General features: G+C 39.6%; 1 protein-coding gene across 4 annotated transcripts in view; it reads right to left on the bottom strand.

Annotated features, from left to right (window-relative positions):
- Window positions 1-24,697, bottom strand: part of LOC114150444 (mast cell protease 1A-like) — a 100,461-nt gene extending 75,764 nt beyond the window's left edge. For 2 of the 4 annotated variants that reach the window (XM_028026840.1, XM_028026842.1), the window contains exons 1-2: window positions 24,525-24,693; window positions 23,514-23,613 (exon numbers count right to left, since the gene is read on the bottom strand). The gene's annotated coding sequence lies outside the window, so the exon portion shown is untranslated. Of the gene's footprint in view, window positions 1-23,480; window positions 23,614-24,524 lie in introns of all 4 variants that reach the window. The other 2 variants (XM_028026843.1, XM_028026841.1) reach the window with 2 other exon arrangements.
- Window positions 24,698-24,910: the final 213 nt, after the last annotated feature.

Raw genomic sequence — 24,910 nt, 5'->3', positions numbered from 1 at the left:
ATGCGTAATCAGACCTGCAGACACATATGGAAGGCCATGGGGTTACGGTCTGCTTCCAGACTTGTGAAGAGGCCAACATATCAGGACAACATACATAGAATCTGAATGATGATAGCATCCCTAGAGCACTAAAGAAACAAGCGGCACAAGTCCAGGGTCAGACTTACACAGGAGGATATGTGAGCCCTCCTGCTTAAACATTCATCAGATGCTTTCACAAGGAATATACCAAGACAATCAATAGTGATACAGCTGAGAAATACTGCTGTGAGTGAGGGTGCTGTAGCACACCTTTAATTTAAACAAAACATATGGCTTCCACATGGTGATAGCTCATGTTTCAGTCACATACGCATAACAACAAATCTTGTTCACGTTTTATTTTCCGATGTATCTTTTATTTGGAAATGGATATATGTGCTGTTCTTTCATAATTAAAGCAGCAGCCTAGCTTGGAAATATTTTCAATTTGCAAGCTGGAGGAGGCCCCTGCTTTAACACGTTGGCAGTTTTTTTTTCAGTAGGTAAAAATACAACACACCAATTAATTCTTTTTTGTTCATTTCGGTGTTGTCTGCTTACATTCAATGAAAAATCAAGATTTCTTATTGGAATATTCTATCACATCAATAACAAAATGTTTTTAATATAGATGTGTCAGCTTGATGAAAACTATGACTACTGCCCTCTTAACGTTTGTTATTTTCAAAAGATAGGTTTTAATCTGGGCTCATTAGAATAAGTATTCTAGTTTATTGACTATGATGACGTCAATAATTGTGTGCCTATATTTAATATTTGGATTTACAAAAGAATGGCAGATTTGCTCCCTGAAAAATATGTTTAACCAAGTTTCTTTTTCACCAACAAATTAAATGCAAGCTCCTGCAAGCACAAAAACTGACTGATTATAGAGAGCATTGCAAAAATATTCCTTTCCAGAAGCTTCAGAATTTGTGAAGTTAAAACCATAATTGTTGGTGTGATGAAGTGGGATTTTATGATAGAGCAACACAAAGTTTTTTTTTTTTTTTACAAATAACTAGAGTTTCCTAAGTCAGCAGGTTTTAGAAACACTTTGCTGTGATTAAAGCTGCAAGTCTTATTTCGTATCTTTGTCCATCTTCAGAAGAAGGTGAAACTTTTACCTAATTTTATTTTATTTTATTGTGAAATTGCTCAAGCTTAATAAGACTGCCAAGAAAACATCGGGAAACAGCAATTTTCAAGTCTGGCCACAAATTCTCAATTGTTTTCAAATCTGAACTTTGATTCTTCCATTGCAACTCAAGCATAAGCTTTGATCAAAATCACTGCAGTGAATTGAAATTCACGTGCAGAGTGCTATCTTTCACATGCATGCTATGTCCTCTTCAGAGTTTGTTGCAAAGTGCAAACCGGATTTCTTGCAACATCACATTTTCTGCCAGTCTTCCATTAAGGTCAGATTTATGTCTGGCACACCCAATGCTGTCCTGTCAGCAACAGCCTACTACTGGTACTGCAGATCTTAACAGCTCTTCCAGAGTTACTGTTGTTCACATGGCTGCCCTCATTGCCCTACAAGTCAGTCATGTCTTGGTGTTTTGCAGCTGGGTCAAACTCTTTTGACTTTCTGTAAATCGACTGAACAGTGAGACAATTCAAGCCTTGGGATATTGGGATTAAATCTGCTTTGAAATTCTCCACAACTTCATTGCTGACCTATGTGCAGTGTTCTTTGGTCTTCGTAATGATGCTTATTTACAAAAAGAAGAAGAAGATGGCGATGCCTTATCTGAACAGTTTAAATGACATACATAGGATTTGATTTAGTGGTTTCAAAATAAATGGGGCTGAAAAGAAAAAAAAATGCACAAGCATGCAACACTTCAAAATGAAGCACTTCTTCACGTTGGTCCACCACTTAATATCCTGACCACTTAATATCCTGATGCACCGAAGCTTGTGGTTGAAACATGACACAATTTTAAAAAGTTCAATGAGTTTAAAAACAGAAACTTCCCATTCTTCTCCATGATTCACACAAAACACTCAAGGGAATAAACAAAACCAAAAAAAACATCCAGTAGTCAAATATCATTTCTTTCCCAACACATCCACTAATATTTTATTGTTGCAGAAAAGCGATCATTAAAGAGAAGGAACTCCCAGACCTTAAAGATGATTATATGTTGGCATCCAACCTGCGTCAAGGCAACATTAAAACATAAGCTGTAATTTCTGGAGGAATGTCTGTGATTACCTGAAACAGGTAGACAGACAAAAATAATTATTAAAATTGAACCTGTTTAAAGGTTCAGCCAGCGCCTCACATTTAGCTCACAGGGCTTTACAGACACAACTTAATAAGAGAGCAACATCATCTTGAAACCTTCAGCAATTGGAAATGCGACTCCAGAGTATTTTTTGACACTGAAAAAACTGTATATTGAACACACACAACCGCAGTTTCAAAATGATTCTGCGAGGCATGTGGAAGACGAGAGTTGGAGAGAGAGACGTGCGCCGGCAGAGGAGAGTCGTTGCCTGCTTGACGCATGTACATGCATGTCGGTAAACCCAAACATATGTTTTGAAAAATGAGAAAAAAAGTTAGTTTTTAGAGTAGCAGTAACTCCAAGGAGGGGAAAGCAAAAAATAATAATAAATAAATTAAATGAAAACTTGTGGAGTCATAAATAGTTTTTGACTAGTGGCATTATGAAGAAAATTCCATCCAGTAATTAGAGATGTGTGCAAAAACCTCAGATTCTGTTCAAGTTAATTCAGAGATTGTAGGGGGAAAAAAATAAATAAAAAAAGACTGCCTATCAGTTACAGCTCACAGTGCCTGTCAAATATCTCTGCAGCTTTGCACACCGTATTGTCATTACACTGTAGATGTAATGACATCTACAGTCATTACATGGACAGCTTAGGGTTCCAGCTTTCCATGAACCCTAAAGTATGAATGACGAATGTTCATACAAGTAGATACAAACATTCACAGTGCATAATTGTCTCAGCTTAATCTGCTTTCTGTTGCAAACAGCTCGACAAGTAAAAAGGAAAAAAAAAATCCTGGTAAGGTGCAAACAAGAGAGACAGCAGTGAGAAAAAGAGGAAGGAATGGAGGACACAGGAAATGGAGTAAAAAAACAACAACCCTGTGCATCACTAAAACAATAATGACTTCCACTAATTGTGTTTCCTATGGCCAATGTGAGTGTGGTGACATTTCAGCTTGGTGTTTGTCGGTCAAAAGATGAGCTAATTAATATGGTAATTCAGCTCCGACGCCTCCAGTGACAACCACACCCCCTTGTTAGGAGCTACAGGGACACAGGGTCGGATGCACCAGGAGAGCTGGAGGAACAAAGAGATGAGCAGGAGACGACAGAGAACCAGAGAGGTCTTTTTCTGGGCTTCCCTTCTCAGCATCAGCCGTAGTCGCACACAACTCTATGACGGGAACAAGTGATTATTTCTAAAAAATGGGGAACTTTGTCAAAACTTATCCCACCCACTCTCTTCCTGGCGCTCTCTCTCTCTGTCACACACACACACGCACAGACGCACGCACGCCTTCACGCGTGGGCACACACATGCACTGGTGGATATAAACACACACAGCTGTGCAAATATGCAAACGTGTAGTCAGATGTGCACTGATACACAAAAAGAAACAGGACTTACAACTCAGAGGCATGTTTTTTTAATTGATCCGAGGAAGCCAGTGGGTATCTCTGCCTGGCAGGATAAATGTGACATGTCTCCAACAAATTGCATGATCCAATGAAGTATTTTTTTACCTTTCACAAGAGCTGAACTAGACAAACATCTAGGTTAAAATTCAGGGTTTTTTTTTTTTTTACCTCAAAGTATTGAATTTTCTAGATTGGTTAACCCTGTAAATGTTTAAAGTGTTTAAATCTAAATCCTGTTGTGGTGTGCATAATAATTACATCACAAGTTGTGCACATCATTTCGGTGACTAAATGGGTTTTGCCTGACAGTTTTAGTGTTTTCCAACATTTACAGTGGCATTCAGTGAGACTGTGTCATGTGAGCCGCTCTGCTAGCTGTGCTCAGATATCCCCAACTGTCCACGTTTAAAAGACAAAGACCAAGGTCAGGAAGCAGATAAGCTATTTTTTCAGAAGTTCTGTCAGTATACGATTACCTGAAACTGTATGTGTGAAGAGCTGAATTATCATAAAGCCATAGAAAAACAAGGACTACACATGCTAGCATTTCAGGAAACTAACCTAGCTTAAATCATTATCAGCAGAACCAAAGAATGAGGTGACTTAAGACAAATAATGCAGGTGACGTGTGGTCACCACACCATAGGATTTCCTAACCTAGTTAACTCTGTGTTGAAACAATACATATGCTGTGGAATGTCCTGTTGGGACAAAAGTTTTGAAAGAATTAGAAAATTCTCCTCATTTGGATGCAATCACATTACACATTGGGCGTATACCAACTGATGAAATGTAGTGTTTTACTGTAACGCACTTTAAAGCAAAGAGATTTTCAATAAAAAATAATGAACTGAATTTACTGAGGGGAATTTTATCTGCAAACAGCAATTCTTACGCAAATCAGATTGGTATCACAGAGAAACTAACTTGATCAGAACATAACTAAGGCCTTTTTACTCTTTGGAAAAACACTCAAAATACATTTTTTTCCCCCAAAAGAGGACAAACACCTTTTACTGCATGACTGACAGGATTCCCAAACTGATTATTTTTAGGTGGTAGATAATTTTCTTGTTATCAAAGCTGACTTTCAAATCAGCAGTTTTGTTTCTCTAAGCTTCAAGAAATACACGCCTGGGCCGTAACGTTGCCAAAAACCCTTCACGTATTCTCTAATACAAACAAACTGCTCCTTCTCTGCACTGGAAATCTGAGAAAGGACATACAGTATGTGTTTGCATGTATGCATTTCAAACAAATGGAAGCACAACATGGGTTGTCAGATTGGAAATGTTATCTAAATTTCACAGGTGGAAAAACTTTGCTTTGGAATCAGGTCAGAGTAAGAGAGGCCAAAATCAATGTTTCATACTCTGATTTCCACTGTGGCTCCTTATTTTACACAGATGTGTCTATCTTTCTAAATTTTACCTTTGAAAGTTGCCAAATTGTGTAAATACTGTAGTGTAAATACGCTTTTCATTGTAAAAGTGTATTTAGTGAGTGCTAGTCCAATTAGTACTCGCTGAATGCTAATTGGGCTATTGCTATAACGTAGTGCTATCCATCGCTGCTTTTAAATGGTGAATGAAATGTTGTATACTGTCTCTGCGTAAATAAATATATAAACAGCATAGGGAAAAAGTAATATGTGGGAGCAAAAAAAAATGCATTTATTGAGACAAAAAGTAGTGCATACCAATTAGGAAAAAAATAACTCAATGCATGTTATAATGGAGCTATTGTTAATGTTTCCATAGTGTTAATGGAATATTGGGCTGGGTATATACCAAAATATACCAAAAACAATATACAATTGTTTTTGGTATATTTTAAAATATTCCTAAAACAAAAATTCTACTATACTCCAAAGGGCAACAGCATCACAATTTGAGGTAAAGTGGAAATTCTAGCAGCATAAAAGGCTGTTTCTCAACTGCCGTTTTAATAGGCCAGCCTTTTCCTCTACCACCCACCACATCATTCCTCTTTACTGCTGTTCTTTCACCTCGCCTTAACACACACGTAGAACTATCACAAGGACGCACACACACACACGCGCGCAGGCAAACATTTGCCTGGCTCATTAATTAACAGTACAAACAATTTACCGAAGTCAGCTCTTCCAGTTTTCCAGAGGAAGGAGCTTTTTTTCCCCCCCCATTTGCAGAGGAATGTGAGGTGATCTAAACTGTCTAGTTAATGTAAATAATTTACCTTTACCTTTATCCTGAAGGGATCTTAATTGTGACTCCCTGGCTCAGCTTGCTGTAATTTATCAATGTCCTTCTTTGCTGGAAAAAAAAGATGCTCTGTCTATCGATGGGAGGGGTAGAAAGAAAAAAAATCCTTGGACTTTGAAATAAAGTGGAAGACATTGGAAAAGCACAAACACAATACAAAAGAAACATGCATACACAGTGGATTAATGGCAACTCTTCGCCAATTAGATGAGAGTTTGTTTGTTTTTTTGTTTTCATCCGATGCTGCTGGTCATCTGCTGTCTTGGGATATTGATCTATATATCAATGGAATAAAGAGCAGAGGGAAGAATATAAACATTATGGACTGGGGCCATTCTAGCCTGAGAACATCTGAAGCATTGTCTGTGAATCTGCTCACTCCAGTTCAAGATATGTTTTATTTCTCGAGACTGAATAATGCAAAGATGAGTTGGGGCCGTCGGCCATTCAGAAGGTAGGACAGTAACTGGAGCGCATGTGTGTATTTGCAAAAAATGAGAGTCAGAGTGGTGGAGTAAGTGAACGGAGGGAGGGGGGGGCTGCCTCAATATTTTTCATTCTCGGCATATCAGCCTTGGAGGGCCTCGACGGCGGAGTAAAAAGCCATGTATCTTGGTCATGTGACTGTGCAGAGCGTAATTGCAAGTCTCTCCAGTTGAAATGAAAGTAGAGTTTGGCCATTTCTCAACACAAGGGCTAAAAAGAGACCGCAAAACCTAAGCACTTCCCTTAGCGAGAAATGTCCCTGCACACCCACAGCCTGCGCACTTTACCAGAAGCTGCAGCAGCTGACAAGGCAACCATGGCAGGGTGTGTGTGTGTGTGCGTGCGTTTTCACACTCAAACTTTACACTGGTGTATGCTGATTTATCTGTGTTTTATTATGTTGCAATGATTAGTCACAAATCGGTTATTTGCCCTGTGAAAATCTTCTTAGACAGTTCTCAGCAAGTATTAAAAAAAAGGAGCTAGTTGAGCTTCAGAAAAAGTGAACAAATGTGCTGTGACCGGATTATATTTGACCTTCACAAACCACAACTGTACAGTTTCAGTCATCTTGTGATTTTATGAGCATGACTGGTTTGAAGCGAGATTATTTTAAGTGCAAAACTACAGCCACCACCCACTTTTTGGGTTAACATTACTAAAACCAGTTTGGGTCCCTTTTTGCTTTCAGAACTGCCTTAATTATTTCTTAAATTGATTCAACAAGGTGTTGAAAACATCCTACAAAGATTTTGGTCCAAACTAACATGAGAGGATCACATTTCTTGAAGTTTTGTCTGCCATGTCAACTTTTCGTTGCACCATGTACCAAAGGATCTCGCGCTACAATTTGGTCACCATGGAGTCCACTGGATTTAAGTAACAGTAAACAAGTTTGAGTTGATTTTAATATTGTAATAAGATGCTTTATCTTGCAGGCTACATCATGAGAAGGCTACAATGTGGTCATAAAGGCATAAACATGGCATTGACATTACTCAGGTAGTTGACAAAATGCTTGATTGGCACTAAGGGGACCAATCAAGTAGTAAAGCCTGACAGACTTTACTAAGAAAAGTCCACCAGACCATTACGTTGCCTCCACCAGTTTGTTGATAAAAGGCCGCATTTCAACTCTACCATCCAAACATCACAGCTGAAATCAACACTCATCAGAACAGCCCTCATTTGGTGCAAATTGTAGCCTCTGCTCCCTGTTCTTTGCTGTCTGGAGAGGCACCCACTGTGGTTTTCTGCTACTTCAACGTTCAATCTGTTGTGCGTTCCTCACACCTTGCAACAAGTGGTTATCGGAGCTACTTTTTTTGGACCATTCTCTGTAAATCGAAAGGTCTGGTAGGTGGCTTAGAGCTACTTAAATCCTATTCCTTCAACATTCTGGTGCTCAGTCTCTTCTAGCAAGCCACCTTTACCGTTGTTAGATGCCCAAATGCATTAAGTTTGGTTGATTTGCTGTTTGTGTTCACTACTGATAAATGTGTGTTCATTTGTACACAGAACATCAGGCAAATTTTTCTATATGTGCACAGGGGCTATAAGACGAGCCAAAGCTATGGCGATGATAAGGGGTCAGCTAAGGGCCACGCTGATCCACTTACGCTCGTCATTGATCCCTTTGATACGCGGCGCTTTCTATATTGACATCTAAACATTCAGGCCGATGCTGGAAGGAATACAGTCTTCCATGTCTGAGCTCTTTATTGAACCCAGCGAAAGACTCTAATGACGAACATAGCTTCCAGTAAGACTTGTGCGCTGTTCTCCTTCACCTGCTGCGACCCCCGTTCTCATCTCAGAAGCACATTTCTGTCTTGCGGACTTTTATCAATAATTACCTCTGTCTTAGTGTATTTTGTTGGATTTCTTTTGCTCTTGTTTTATTCCAGTTTTAGTCTTTATTTTCATGCCTGTCTGCATCTCTGTTCCTACCCCCCAACCCCTTTCCTGTGTTTCCCCACCCAGCGCACCTGCTTCTAAGACCCAGCCCTGTGCCTCACAGCCGGGCTGGGTGGAGAACAGACGGGGCCCTGTGTTTTCTGATAATCATCACATAGCTTGCATGCCTGCTCCTCTTCTGTGTCTCTGTGTTCTTTATCCTCAGTGCCCTGCCTGCCATCTTACCTCAGACGCCCAGCCCTCTGCATCTGTCCCGCCATAGATCAGATGCCTGACAGGCTCACTCAGCACCCACAATGCCTCTGTTTCATTCTTTTCTCCTTTTGTCATGAATTGCATCAATTGCAGCTGTCAATGGCAAAGCACACATGTGGGATAAGTGTTCCCTTCTCAGCAAGTATGAGCAAGTTGAAAAGTTGAAGGATAACTTTTTTTTTAAGCAACAGTTCAGGGTTGTTGTTTTTTTGAAAGCCGAACATATTTAATTTTATCTCGAAAGACCCGCATTCCTTCCCATTCACGCCTCATGCTTTCCGATTAAAAACCGTGACGTAATACAACCAACGAGTCTGAACTGCTTGGCTCCACAATTGCATGTTTGAAAAGGACGATCTGATAGAAAAGTATAACTAATCTCTGTCAACTGCCAAATGAGCCATAAAAGTAAACTGTAAAAACTATGCTAAGCGTCTAGTTTTATGACTTAATGTCAGCAGCGGCCTCCGGTCTTTGTCTTGCAGGTACGCACAGCACATGAGTGAGACAAAACTGGAAATTGTGGACCCAAGAAAACTGAAATGTTTACAAGAAATGACAACTAAACTTGTTATTTTAGGCTGATTAAATCTCTCGAAGGAAGCATGACGTTACTTCTTAGAAGAAGTGCTGCGTCATGTCTTAATATAATTTGCTTCACAATGTGGTTTTTACGCCTTATAGTTGTAGGAGTGTAAAATGTATAGGTGGCTTAGTTGATTTTGGCTCACTGTCTCAAATATTGCATAAATAGCAGACGCAGGGAATGTAATGCACAGGGAGTGGAGCCGTGGAGAGGATTCATGTAAAATACCCACATTCCTAAAACTCATAATCCTTTGCTTGAATTCTGTGGATGAGTTTTTGCATTCTTGTATGTAAACAGTTTGTCTTTCACAGAGAAAATGCAAATAAAAAGGAATATCAGCTTTTATAGTTTAAATGGGATAAACTCATAGTTGCTTCATCTGCTCCATTGCTACAAATGTGAAAAGGAGGTAAAAAGATTTCTTATTTTGACATCACATTTTCTATCCATCCATTTCCAATATCTACTTGTCCTTGCTGGGTCACAAGGGAGCTGGTGCCCATGTCCAACACAGAAGATATTTTCTATGTATTAAACAATTTTTAGAGGTATTACTATTGTTGTAAATTGAAAAAACACTGGAAGACTCTATCCTGGCTACTACTCGACAGTGCTTTTAATTTTCAGAAGCCAACATATTGAGTCTAGCGAAGAGAAGAACCAAAATGTGGGACCAGGATTTTCCTCCAGAACTGTTTTAGTAATGTAAATGGAGAAAACAAGCTTAGTTTAAAAATTAGATGTCATGTTTGTCTTAAGTTCATGTTTGTTGGTAAATGATAAATCATCCAACGCTGACAACAAAAGTCCTGATTTACTTGTGCGTTTTTAGCACGCACTTGTGGAAGGGACAGGACAGGAATACATATTCTCCAGTACTTAAATTGCTTTAAAACCTTACATTTGGAAATGTCAGTGGGTCGCTTAAATTGTACCAGAAACTGAAGCTGATCAGCTGTGTTGACTTTTTACAAACCACACATAACATCAAAAAAAAAAGAATCTTTTTATATGGAAAGAAAATGCAATTCTGCCTTTCTCCCACTTACAGCATATTTCCAGCTCTAAACCACCCTGACACTTCTTTTTTCTCTTTTTTTCCCCCTGCAAGTCCTTTCGCTCCCCCTGCCTCGCCTGTCTCTTGATGCAGGTGTTCCCATTGCTTGGGTTTGAAAAGCAAAGAAGCTAGTGAAAGCTGAGGGTATTGAGCTAATGGTTCCTCATCCCCCACCCACGCTGCTTATTAGGACCTGCTTTAAATAACTGGAAAAAAAAAAAGAGAACGAGAGAAGCGGCAGCCGCTTCCCTCCGAAAAAACCCAATTCACGGATCCCCACCCGTGTGTGTTACTCCGGTTGGCGGCATGAGCGAGGATACCATCTTTCGGTGTCATTATGCGATCAAGTGGTTCTCAGTCATCCAGCGGCCTGCGCAGTTTGTACTTGAGGGAATGAAAACCCCCGCGGGCCCCTTCTAAGTATCTATTGTGTCTGTGTAAAGAAACCCAGATGGAACAGGGGGCCCCTGTTGTAGGCAAAATTGCTCATTTATTAATTCATGCTATCAGGTTGCTGGGTTTCATGTTTTACAAAAAGTGCCAGCTAGGAACAGATTAGCTATCAACACCAGCTGTTCAGGATCGACAGGCTGGACTCTCTGTCCCCCTCCAGCAGCTCCTGATGTACCAAACGATCTGCATTCGTATGTGTTTATCTGCGCTCTTATTTTCTTTCCCACCGAAATTTCTCTTCTCTGCGAATGAACTTATAGCGACATTAGGATCAGGCAGATGGACAGCGACTCAAATCAATAGGGAAGATCAATACTTCGCAGACTGGCTGAAAAAATCCGGACTGACTGACAGACGTCCGATCCAGTCTGCTCAGGTCTACGGGTTTGAATCCTGCCTGGTTTTGTTCAGGCTGGACATGTTTAGATTTCACTTTGAAATGTTAAACAGTTTGTGGATGACTTTTGTTTCCAACTCATCAGTCAGAATTTCAAAAGCTGCAAACAAGCTATAAATCTAATTTAAAGTATATTGAAAGCCAGTTTTTTTCCCTACCCCACTTACTTTCTTTTGTTTTTGAACAACCTTCATTCGCAAATATGTCTTGGAAACAGAAGTCTGCAACAAAATGACACATAGGTGCACATGAAAGAAACATACTTCACCACTTAGTTCTCTTCATGCACAGCACATTAAGTGAAAAAACAGCCCTGTAAAATGTCAAAAAGCTGCACAGGAAAGCCACAGAGAGAACCCGGTTTCATTGTTTTTGCTTTTTGATTATACACAGGTTGAGTGGAAAGTCTATCTTCATCCACTGAAATAACCTTTTCTCTTGGAAAATTGGCATGTGCAGTTTTTCATAATTGCCATGCAGAAAAAGAAAAGAGGCTTGCAGATGAATGAGACCACTGTAACCACTTGACACCAAGTTTGATCTTCTCATTTTCCCTCTATTTATCTGTCTTCAGACATGTCTGAGCAAAGCAACATTCTTACAAAAAAAGAAAAGAAAAAAAAACGGTCTGTATATTAGCTTACATCCTTTCCCCACCTGCCTAACACCCGTTTGTTCTGAGACTTTTTTTTTTGTTTTGTTTTTTTTGATGATAGACAGTGACAGACTTTAGCAGTTTCATGGTTCCTGCCTGTCTTCCGGCTGCAGCGTCTGGTGTGTGTTTGATGTAATCCAGGCTCGCTGCCGGCCCCATCTCTGACTGTTAGCCCGTGACACCAAACTCAGACAGAGCTGAAGTCTGAAGGAGAGGAAGGAAGTGAGAAAGGAAGCAAACTTCCAAAAGAAAGAAAATCAACAGTGAATCTTCACCGTGTCAGCGATGTTATACGCTGTCACGTGGGTTAAGGATTTTCATGAGTTTCAAAACATGAAATGCTACAGAATGAGACTGAGGACTCCATTTCATAAAATGCTTAGAATATAACTAAATATTTATTTATTATGTAACTGTGACTTTTTGTGTTTCTCATTAATATTTTTAAGATAAACGCCACACCAAAACCGGGACTTAAATTCTCACTCTATGCCCGATTCTTCAACTTGGAAGAAATTGCAATCTTCAGCATACGCTATGTTGCCAAACCTATTGGCTCACCCTTAAAAATCATTGAATTCAGGTTTTCTAATCACATCCAAGGACACAAGCATATAAACCCAGGCATGCAGCCTGCTTTTGTAAACATTTGTGAAAGAATGGACTGCCCAATAACTTGCCTGCCTGAGAGTGTTGTAACATGATAGTATCCGACCTGTGCAATGAGTCCAGTCTTTGCTCACTCTTAAGTATTTCACAGTCAGCTGTTACTAGCATTATCACAAAGTGGGAGTAGGAACATCAACAACTCAACAATGAATTTGTAGACCACATCAGAATCACAGAGTGGGGTCAGCGGATGGCGAGGCCTACAGTGTGCAGAGATCGCCAACCTTCTGCAGCATCAGTAACCACAGACCTCCTTCGTTTTGCCTTCAAATGGGCTCAAGAACAGCCTATACAAAGATTTATGGAATGGATTTTCAAGGCTAAATGGCTGCAAACATTACATCACCAAGTACAACTCGCAGTGTCTGATGCAGTGATATAAAGCATGCGGTACCGAACGGCAGTAGAGACTTGTTCTCTGAAGTGGAAAATCGTGCCTCTCTGTTTGGCAGTCCACTGGACAAAGTCCACTGGCCGTTTCCAGAAGAATGGCATTTGCCTGATTGCATTCTCAGGAGTAAAGTGATATGCAGAAGGGATTTTGGTGTGCAGATGTTTTTCAGGAGTTCCAGTAAAAGTAACTCCTAAATCTGCAGAGTTCTGAGATATTTTGGAAAATTTTATACTGCCAACTTTGTGGGAACAGTTCGGTTACGGCTTCTTTCTGTTACAACTTGATTGCGAACCGGTGCAAAAAGCTATCTTTATAAAAAAAGATAGCTTCTAAGTGGAGGAGCAAGATTGGGGTTGATGGACTTTACTGACCATCTTTTGAGGTGAATTAGAGCTGAGACTGTATGTCAAACATCCCTGTTTGACCTTAAAAATGTGATTCTGGAAGAATGGTCAAAAACTCCTTTGAACATTTTCTAAGCTTCATTTTACGTAAAAACTCTTCTAGATGCAAAAGATGGACTGACATCATATATTACACCCCATGGAATAACAATGGCATCTCAGTTTTCCATTGTGTGAAGACAGATAAGCAAATTCCTTTGAATTTAGGTCTGCTTTCAGTACTTTTCGGTTTCAAAATTTTCTGTACATTTTACAGAGGGTGTAAATTGTGTGTGTAAACTGCAAATATGTTGCACTTACAAATATTTAATCTTGATATTTTAAATGGTACAATGCCAGAAACAACGTTATATCTTAAAGGGGCTGATCTCTAAATAAAATCAAATAAGCCAAATGTCTGGATTTAAAAGAAGTGCAATAAAAAATAATCTTTTGTTAATGAAAATTCAAAATTTTCTGCAGTATTTGTTTATATCTCAAAACAACATGTAAATGAGACAGAATCAAAAGCAACATCAAACAAATTGCAATTTATGATTTTCTAATGTCCAGAAATCAGTGGGCGTAAAGCAGTGAAATAAATTGCCAATTTGTATGTTTGTCTGTTTATTCTGACTACCTCAGTCACACACTGGCAATGTAGGAAAGCCGCTGTTTGCTTGAATTACTGAGTGGACTTGTAACTTAGTTTATTGAAAGAACCAACTTACAAACCATAATGGTTTCCCAAACTTTAAATAGAACATGCTCAAATTGGCTCTGACACAATTCCCAGGTTTGAGTTTAAACCTTCGAACGTAAATGGAAAGTGGCGTGCGGATTTGATGAGAGACGAAAAACAGACCCAGCCAAGTCATAACTGAGTCAAACAAGTAAATACTTTTCAATTTAAAAAAAGAAAGACACAGTCTATTGTGAATTATTTAAAATGTAATAAAAGGGATAAACTTTTCTCCAGGGGATGTGGCTCCAGATATGCACGACTTCCTATATGAAAGAGGAGAGTGAAACCAGGCTACGACTGTCGAAGCGAATAGGTTTGCTTGAAAATGTTGGGCAGGTCATAAAAATAATCTACGTCTACTGACACAAATCCACAAAGGTGTTCTGTCAATAATCTTTTCATATAGAGTATTTATGGATGGGCCTGTCCAAAAATGTACCATTTATTTAAACTTTGACAGCAGAGGAATAAATTTAGTTCTTAATGACAGCTGAATCAGCCTTAATTTGCCATGATTATGGGGAATTATGGGAAAGTAATTTTATAAGTGTAAAAAATTACTCCTCCCAAAGACTGATGATATTGCTTTCAAGTGAATAACAAGAAATTAGCAAGAAATTATGTTTTAATGCTTGCCAGGGGTTTGAAAATCCACATGTGCTGATATTGGACTGTGATGGCTGAAGTTATTCATTAGGTCCATAATTAGCGTCGTGCGTCTGAACTGCCTGTAGCACTAACCTTTAAAAGTAAGTTACTGCTCTGTAATGTTTTACATAGGGTTTCTGGGAACTCTTCTCAAAGTGATCTCCACTTCGATTTTGCTAGCTAATTGAAGACTCATTTATGTTTATTTTTGTAACGTTTAAGAGTTTTTACAAAAAAGATATTTTATCTCTTGTTATCACATTTAAAGACAGTGTTTAGCTACAGTATGATAACATTGAGCATTGCTCAAAACTACATTTGTTTGACAAGTGCATGCAAGAGACATTACATGCATTAGTTTAAAAAATTATTGTAGACCAATTTTACAAGGCATATAGTGAGGGCAAAGTTTGTCATTCTGCCAAAAAAGAAGCAAAAAACAGAATATCTAAGCATTGTGGGGTTCCAAAAAGGCTTGGCTTTGGAAAATTTAGTACCAAGTGAGAGCTCCCAAACATTTTGATGATCTCAAATGCTTGGAAATGCTTGTATGGAAATTATTCTGTAGTCTTCTGAAACAACAACAGAACATTTTGAAAGGTGTGCATTACATGACATGATGCTGCTTTACTCTTTCAGAACCTGGTGATTCTCTGTGCTCTAGCAAAAAAATCCAGATATGTAGGCACAGTTTGAGTCCTTATCGATGGTCTGCCTCTTCAGTCACAATAGTCACCATCAAGTCATCACATTTAAATCCACAAATCTCTTTACCTTAACCTACTTCGTGCAGGCACTGGGCGAGAACTTAAGGTTACACACTCAACATTTCTTAACATGTGCATTTTTACACCCAGTTCCAGGAATTTGTACCATCTGATATCGTTTATGGGACATGCAAGGTGTCACAGTTTTCATGGAGGAAATGACTAACCATGTGACTCTACTTTACATGATATCTCTGCTGAGACTAAATTTATTCTGCCGCTGTGAGGTTTGAAGAAGTATGGTGAAGCAACAACAACAAAAAAAAATTGCATTGTGTACTCTGAAATGCAAATATAAATACAGTTCCAGCAAATGCATCCGTATTCCTGGCACATTCCATTTCCTCTTTGGTACTTCTAAAACAAGCATGTGATAAAGGGTTCGGCTGGAGGTCATGGTGAGTCACAAAACAGAGCGGGCTCGTGTTTCCTCTCAGGGGAGTCACAGAGTGTTTCATGCTTCCTTGTTGGCGGGATGTGGACGGGTAAGCAGAGGGAATCCCACAATATGACGAGGAAAGTCCACAGTGCCTCCCTTCAGACTGCCTTCTGTCTTTTCTCTGTTGCTCTCCTGGTTCGAGCACACATCCACACACATCCACACACAAAAGGCATCGACGTGTGCTCCTCGCATCCTCAATCTGGGACCAAAGCTTTGAGTGCAAAGTCTTAGTGGATTTAAGAAGCAAAATTATGGTTGCTCTTTATAGATTATTGCTTCGTTCTACTCTGTAACTTTGGAGGATTTCCACTTTCAAGCTTTGTTTTCGAATGCGCGACCATGAAGCGTGGTAATTTAGATATGTGTTTCTTGGGACAGCTGGTGCCTCTTTGACAAAGAACATTACTCGCGCCTAGAGTAAACGAGCTTCAGTGGAAAACACAGTGATATGCTTTGAACGCGATCACCGTTGTGATGCAATAATGTGCAATGTGCCCTTTCAAAATTTTCTGGGGAATTAGCCTGGTCTGCGAAAATGTCATGGCCATTGCTCACCTTGGCGTTGCGCTTTCTCCCCCGTTAGCGCCTGACCTTATTTTCCTTATCAGCAGCAGCCATGCAAAACCTCTGCTCATCTGCTTATGTGTCGGATGTTTGTGGTACTCCATTATGAATTTGACGGGATCCAGGTCTGAGGAACTCTTTCTTTTCTCTGTGGTGACATGCATGTGTTATATGAATGGGGACTAAGGCAGTGAATGTTTCCATATTTTGACACCTTTCAAACCAGAAAGTATTTTACTCTGATTTTATGTGGCCGACCAACACAAGGTAGCACAAGCTAGTTGTGAATCTGCCTCCTCTGATACCCCTAGATAAAACTCGACCAATTACATTAAAAATGGATGCCATTGTCTGTAATTTAGACTGAACATAAATACAGCTATTGTGTAAAAGCCTCAGAGAGCCTTAACAAACGATATCATGCAGATCACGGAACACAACAAATATTTAATGGATAATGTACAGTAGTAGTGTATTTTAAATCAGGCCTTTATTGCACGATTCAATCAATCCACCTAAACCAGGGATCAGAAACCTTTACAATCCAGTCAGATTTACCCTGGAATTCTGGAAACTGAATTTATAGGGACACAATATTTGCATTTTTTGAGGGAAAAAATACACTTTTCACATTTCATAAAAGGACTCGACAAGAAAACCTTTTACCACTGGTTTAGTGTTCCTGTAAAATCTGAATAAATCTGCTAAAACAAGCCTCTCCACCTGTCTTTGTATTAAATCAGTATTATTTTTGTATCATTTCTGGTTAAAGTTATTCAATGGATGGCTCTGGAGTCTTGGCAGCAGAACCTTGACTTAAATCAACTAAACATTCGTAATAAGCTGGTTGGAAAATGCTATTAGCTTTGCCCTTCATACTTCTCGTAAGAAGAAAGGCATTTTTTAAGTAAAGTGATGAGAAATCACATTTTCTATTTGTCACAAATTACGACAAAAACATGTGGAACTAGGTGGTCTGATAAAATGTGACCAATTTTGAAATCTTATGCCCTCTTCACACTATGTTTCATCCACTTTAACAGTAAAATGTGGTGCTGGCAGCATCATGGAGTGGAGATGCTATTCTTTGATAAGAACAACCTCAAAAATACACACGAGGAGACGCCATTTACTGATCAGGTGACTTCCAGAGTCAGATGGTTGCAGCGAATTTATTTAAAGTTGTCAGAAAGAGAAAAGGCTTGAAAAGGTTTGGATGCAATGAAATTTGTGATATCAAAGTGACGAAACGTGAACAAATTCAAAGGATTTAAATACTTTTGCTGGGCAGGTACTGTTTTGTTTTGACAGCATTGTTGTTTCATGATCTATCTAACAGCAAAGTGATCGAGCCTTCTGAATATTTGATGTAAATGTATTAGGGAAAGTCATAACAGCTCTGCAGATCTTAATTTATCCAGATGGAGCACTCATTGATTTAACCTGCAAATTTATGAATGGCAACTACCTTCCCCTCCCTCCACCGCTCACAGCAGTGTATGTCATGCTCATAAATCTAACATCCAAATTACACTGAGGGCTCCCCCCCCCCTTGCAATTTATTTTCTGGGGGGTTTAACTATCTCACTTGAATTATTTAGTTGTGGATTTGATAGAGAGACTGGGGAGCAGCTATTGACCCGAAAGATTTAGATCCCGTTTTTCAGCTAAATGGCAGCATAAAACCCTTAGTGGAAGAACTGGGAGATGAGATTATTTTCTCTCAATAAAAAAAAATCATATATATATCTATATATATATAGATATATATATGGCAAACAAAATAGCACAAGAAAGCAAAAAAAAATGCTGATGTTTTTCTATATTCTTTTTACGATGTAGAAAAATTATATAATCGATCACAAAGTAATCGTGTTTGCTGTACAGCTTGTACAGCAAACAAGCTGTGCAAATCCAAATCTTAATGGGAATTTTGGCCAGCAGATGTAACAAAGGGTCACCAGTAAAAAGCCGAAGGCCACCAATCCCAACACTGGCTCAAACTGCCACACTTCTGCGACGACGATGATGATGACGATCCGAGGAATCATGCATCTGGGTCAATATGCTTCACTGCCACAGCTTCACCGAGGGCTGGGAGGGACACAGGACAGAGCACAGGGATCAATACATAATATCTTACAAATTGAATTTGACCTGGATCGACCCAGAGGGTGTGTGCGTGACCGGCTGGGACTTGTGGTCGAGCGCACGGTAAATCCTTCTGATCAGGGCAGAAAAGGCAGACGGGGAGGGGTGGGGTATAAGGCGAGTGGGGAGGGCGTCCTCTCAGAGGGGCGTCTGTTCAGGGGGAAAAGAGGCGTGAAGAGCTTGGGTGATGGAGGACAGCGAATATGGCTGAGGAGAGGTGATGTAGTGAGGGGGAAGAGACAGAGGTAGTACCGGTTTATTACCTCCAGTCAGGGCTTCGCCCACTTCTCCCAGGCATTAGCTTCAAGAGGCTTCACCACCAATCCATCTCTATAACAGTCAACTTGTTTGGACACAGTCAATTTTATGCTCTAATCCTGTGTTCTTCAAACGTTGTTTGTGTCTGTGTCGGTCTGAATGTTTCCAACCACAAAGTCTTTGTACAGACAGAGTAGAGAAATAAGTTTTTGAAGCACATCCTGAGGAAAAGGCATATTTATTTAAAGTCAGCGGTCCTTGTATTCCCATCATCCGGATGAATCTTTTATTATTTGAACGATTCTCTTTTTAGCTTACCGTCAGTAACTTTTCTAAGAATTGGGATTTTATTGTGGATTTCTTCTAATCAACACAGAGTCTAATGACCATGGTCAAATATATGCTTGCAAAATTAGTCAATGTACCTTGACAAACTGTTAACTGTACATATGTGTAAGTCATTAAATTGTACTCCAATGCGTAGACAAATAGCTGGCTGAGGTAGGTAGTTACTTTACTCTTTGTGTTACTGCACCATGTTATTTCATCATGCTTCTGATTAGACGTAATATGCATGATGTTGACATGTACTAGTAACATGTGCAACGACAATACAATTTAATCTGAAATTGGTCAGGTACCACAATGACACACGAGAATGTGTCAAAGTTTTGACAACAAGCTTTCGATTTATGGTAAAAAAAAAAAAATACACAATATGTTATAATCCTCCATCTTTATCATTCCATCCAGAATCACCAGGACCCCCAACATGTTGCTGGTGATCAGAGGGCCTGATGGCACTGATTGATTGAATGCCACACTTCTGTCAGTCCGTCCCAGGGCAGCTGTCTCTACAATGTGGCGTACCACCAGTACACCAGCATTCATGTGCGTATGAACGAGTGAATGACTTGAAAGTAGTAGAAAAATGTTCTTTGGAGTCCTTGTACTCGATACAGCACTGCACGGGTGCAGACCATTTAACATGTACCAGGAATTATACGCATGCTTCTTGTTCAGGAAATCATATTGTTTTTGTTATTTTCAAAGTACTATGTGTACAAAATGTGCGTTTAAATGATCTGACTATTTGCTAAGTCAGTCTCTGGTTTCAGACATTTTTTGTTTTTATTCCAATTCCACGTTAAAATTTCTGTGCTAAAAAGTGATATTAGATTATTCATGCTGTTTTTTTATCCCATCGTATACAATCACTACAGCCAGGCAGCACACATATATAAACATCTTAGATGTCTTGAAAAAATAACTCCTTGCACTGTTAGATAAACGTTTTAGCAAGAGAGAAGCTAAAGTTTTACCCATAAAAGGTAACTCGTCGACAGGACGTCCACAGCGTCAGAAATATTGTCTGAAATTTTCTCAGGCCAGTCGTCGGGTCAAAGTGAAAAACAATCTGTGCAACGGAAAAGCTCTTGGTCAATTCTAACCCACGGGGCCCTTTGGCTCCGGTGACATGGGGGTTGATGTGTGGGTGTCGTTTACATGGGAGCCTCCTCATACGGGCAGCTCGCTGAGGTTCAGGGCACATTTATTTCAGTCTGTCTAATTGACATGTTGAGATCGATGGAGGAACAGAAAGCCTCTCTACAGAGTCTGCCAATACAGAGCCGCTCCCCTGGGCCTCCGCACGCTGGGGCCCCACCATCCTATCAGTCACAACTATAGCACTAAACTAAAAGACACAGCAACCCCCTCCCAGCATCACTTAACTGCACGCCCAGATGGAAACACAAATGCAGGCTGGGTAACAGAAACCGACCACTGCAGACACATACGCTCGCCGACAAACACACTAAATCCCTATTGATCAAGACCCCCACCCTGTGCACCAGAGGCCCCCCACGGTTCTGGAAGATGAGGCTGGGAGGGCGGCATGGCGCGAGAGTCTCGGATGATCTACTGATCCCACCACACACAACTGGATCATAACCAGTTGTAGCCGCTGGATGGCTTGTTTGTTTTCAGATTACCCTGAAGAACAACGCCGACCATCTTGTATAAAACTGTTTATTTGACGTTATGGCCAGTTTGGTGAATCATACACCTGCTTTTATGGTGGAAAAAAAAAACTTTACCTTTTTTGAAATTTTAAAATGTTTAAATATTTTTATTCATTTTATTTTATTTATAAATAAATAAATTATATTCTTTGAATATGGATGTACTTAGTCTGATTTTTCATGATTATGATAATTTTTCTTAGGACTATAACTTACAAAATAAACAATTTCATATATTTAATAATCTTGAATGCAACTGAAAATGAAGCAACATGGTAAGCTTTATCTGATTTTTATAGAACTCTTAAAAAAGTACAAGACACATAATGTTAGCAAATTCCTTTAAAGATCTAAAATGGTAGGTGTTCATGGATTGATGCTTGCAATGAAAATGACAAAAAAATAAAATAAAATTCTCTAGCCAACTAAACGGTGCATTATTTAGTTGTTCCCTGATATAAAATATTTTGTTGTGGATCTGTTCAGGATAACTCGTACATGTTCATAGTAGGGGAAATTTACAAGAATAATAATTTTAAGTAGGAGGAGATTCAGCACTTCTGCAGGAAACATCATTGGGACTTGAAAACCATCTTGATGTGTCACATCAACCAGACCATATGTTTTTTATATAGTTGGTAATTGTTGCTGTAGATTTTTGACAATAAATCTTCCAGTCTTCTCTTGTCTTCTTCTCTGGATATTTCTAGGTATTTTGATTTTGCCAAGTTTTCCTGAAATCCAAGCAGTGTTCTCCCACAGAAGTAGGACTTCTTTACTGCAAGAGTCGTGTGCTACCAATTACAAATCTCTGAGTCCAGTTGTTGAGAAGTGCCATTGGCTTTCTGTGACGTCATAAAGTCACCTGTAGATGAAAGTTTGCTTTACGGAGAGTATATTTTATCTGACAAGTGCATTTTATAACCAACTACCAAAAGAAACTGACAATGACATGTCCCATAGGTTAAAAATGCCAAATGTGAAGCGACTTTGCATCATTTTACAGAAAAGCCAGGCCTAGTAGTTTTAATACCCGATGATCTGTACTGGGGAATTTGCTCCGAAGTTCAGCTCTTAAACTGATTGTAGAATAGAGCAGATGTAAATGCCAACATAACATTCTTTCGAGAGATTAATTATCATAATCCAAGACAACTATATGTTCACAGTAGTCCAATATTTACCAGTGTAGGTGTGTGCATGTATGTGTGTTCATTTTAGCAGTGTGTAAATGGACTAGTAAGGTCCACAATCTTCCAGCACCTGTTTTTCGTCTTTTATAGGGATATAAGAAAGGGGTGAATAAAGGGAGGAGGGACAATAAGTCATTATTGGAGCAACAGGCAGGTGTTCATTGCAAAGTACTCGTGTGTCTCAGAGCACATTTAAAACAGTGGCAGGACCTCCAATCATACAAACTCCATGGCGTCACAGTGCATGCGGTGGTGGATTTGGGGCTTACTCCATTTGCATTTCCTCAGGCCTTCTCTCTTAAGCCTCCCTGTCTTGTTGCACGTGTCTCATTGTATGAAGCCACCCCCAACAACATGCACAGTGTTGTGAACCCTCCCCTTTCCCACTATTTAAAAGAGATTTGTTGTCTAGCGATTTAGGCTTGAGGGTCAAACAAAATGGTATCACCACCTTTTCTTTAACACGTTGCTGCAACAGACAGCAGATGTGTTCAGAAGTGCCTACCAATGTTTGGAGATGACACCCGAAGCCCAGTTGGGAACTTTGAATGACATGTGAAAATGTAAAGGAGCAATACCAAGTGAAATATTGTCTATTGGTTTGGATTTTGAATTAGATATTTATTATATTTAATCACATCAGTAACTTCAGTGTAGTTAACGGATGTTTTAGAAAACCTCTTCAGCTACAGTATGTGAAGAAACTTGTTAAATACTTTAGAGTAAATAAAGGAATATGACTTGGGACCCTCAACCATGCACAATGCTGGTATGTGTTCATAACAACTACATGTTCACACTCATCCGATATCGAGTGATATACAAATGGGCAAAAAATTTATATGGTGGTGATGTTTGATCTATGGTCTTTGACCTGCTGACACAGATTTAGGCTGATTTTTTTAAAGATTATGCGTAATTGGACATAATTTTTCCAAGTCTTTCAGCGGAGACTGGTTGTTATCTATCTATATTAACAGCAGATGCTACTCCTTGCCGCTGAGTAACAGAGCACTTACTGTCAAACAAGCTCAAGGACAAAGTCAATGTGCAACAGACAGATCAGTTTTAACATCTTACGGTAGCAGTTTGTCCAGTTAGCACAGCTATCATGTAAAAACAACTCTCTGTGGAGAATGTAGATTCCCTAATTCAGAGATTTCAAAAATGCTCTCAAATGTAAAAATCTATCTGTTAAAAGGTCTTTTACCCTGAATGACCTGCAGAAATGTCTGAACGTGCTCTGAAATACACTTTCCCTTAAATTAGCTTCTTTCCATTTGAAGTCCCCTTTGATCTTTTTTGAAGTTTAAAATATAGTTCATTTTAAGTTAACAGAGAATCTGTATATGCTCATTCAGGTTGGTAACATCTCATAGGCACTAGGTTATTTTTTAAACCCCGAAGAGCAACTATGTGGTGGATGGCTTGCAAGAAAAACAACTTCATTTTTATACCACCTGATCGCTAATCTAAAAAAAAACAAAATACAGTGCATTACCTCAGATTGGTATGATTAGAGTCCGTGCAGTACCTGTTCAATACTCTTGATGCTGTTCAGGATCTTCATCACTCATGAGGCAAAGGGAAAACACACCTTGGCCCCAGTCCATCGTATGTCCAACACAGAGGCACTGTAACATAACCACACACAGACACAAGGCAGATTTAGGACCAGGCAAACCCCTCAAGTAAGGCCTGAATGGGGTTTGGAGTCCACTGCTTTCCTGCTACAAGGCAGGAAGGCGTTGCTAACCCATGAGCCACCATGGTGCCCACAGAGTCCAGCTTTGTTACAAAGAATGACATGTTTTTGTACTTTCCCATTATTTCAAAATTGATGTTATTGCCAAGTAGTAATCTATTGATTATTCTTACGATTGTAGCACCCCACTGCTCTGTCCGCTAGTAACTAGTAACTTAAACTCACTGGTGGGGTGGCTCTATGGGTTCGTTAAATTCTGGTAGATACCACGCAGGTTTACCTATTTTGAGTAATTCCTTACTCGTCAAATTACCTTACACTCCTTTGTGGTAACATAAATAACTCCAGTGTGTTATTTTATAACACACTGGAGTGTGTTATAAAAGCTACCTGAACAGTTTCTTTCAATAAGAACTTGGAAAAATAAAACCTTAGCTCCCCAATTCCTCAAAATAATCAAAAAAACTTAAACATAGAAGGTCATCAATTCCTCACACTAAATGTTTCCCAAAATAAAATAAACCCGATAAGGCACTTCTTCTGTTCAGTCCTTTATATTTTACTCACTTGACTTTTGTGTTTTTTGTTGTTTTTTTTAAACTTACTTTTTAAGTGTTGTTTTACTATAACCAGAATTCCAATTTTGTCACTAACAGAACTCCATACGTTTCCCGAAAATGTACAGTTCTAAACACAATATCACACATGGGCCCATACTCCCTCACACCCACATACTGTCCGGTACCGGTTCAAGTTTTCGTTGCAGGCCTGATGAAGCTAGGGTAAGATGTCGCTACGACAATCCTCGTCTCTCCGTTTAAACAACGAACCAACTCATACCTGTTCGCTCAGCCGACGTCCCCTCCGTCAAGGACGCTTCGCGAGTCCAATCTCTTTTAAAACTCCACCACGCGAGTTGCAGGACTACTCCTCCGTCGCGCTGAAATCAGTGTCGCCATGTTGACATGTTCCTCTCGCCCGCGTTCTTCTTGGATCAGCCGCAGTTTTTCCTCCGTGCTTTTTACTTGCGCAGATATCCCACACACCGTGTGCGTAACACGCCCGAAAAACCCAGTTTCTTCTCGCACCTCAACCTCTGCGAACATTAGCAGCGGTCTCCATTAGCTTCCTCCTTGTCCTCTCCCGCGTTCTTCTTCTCTCTTCTTCTTCTTCCCATAATTCCCTTGTCCCGTTTTTTCTCTCTCTGTTGAGTTCACTTGTCCCTC

Source organism: Xiphophorus couchianus, chromosome 9 (genome assembly GCF_001444195.1).
Source record: "Xiphophorus couchianus chromosome 9, X_couchianus-1.0, whole genome shotgun sequence".
In the NCBI taxonomy this organism is placed as follows: Eukaryota; Metazoa; Chordata; class Actinopteri; order Cyprinodontiformes; family Poeciliidae; genus Xiphophorus; species Xiphophorus couchianus.
Note: the sequence above shows the minus strand (reverse complement) of the source record. Positions and strands in the feature narration are given on the sequence as shown.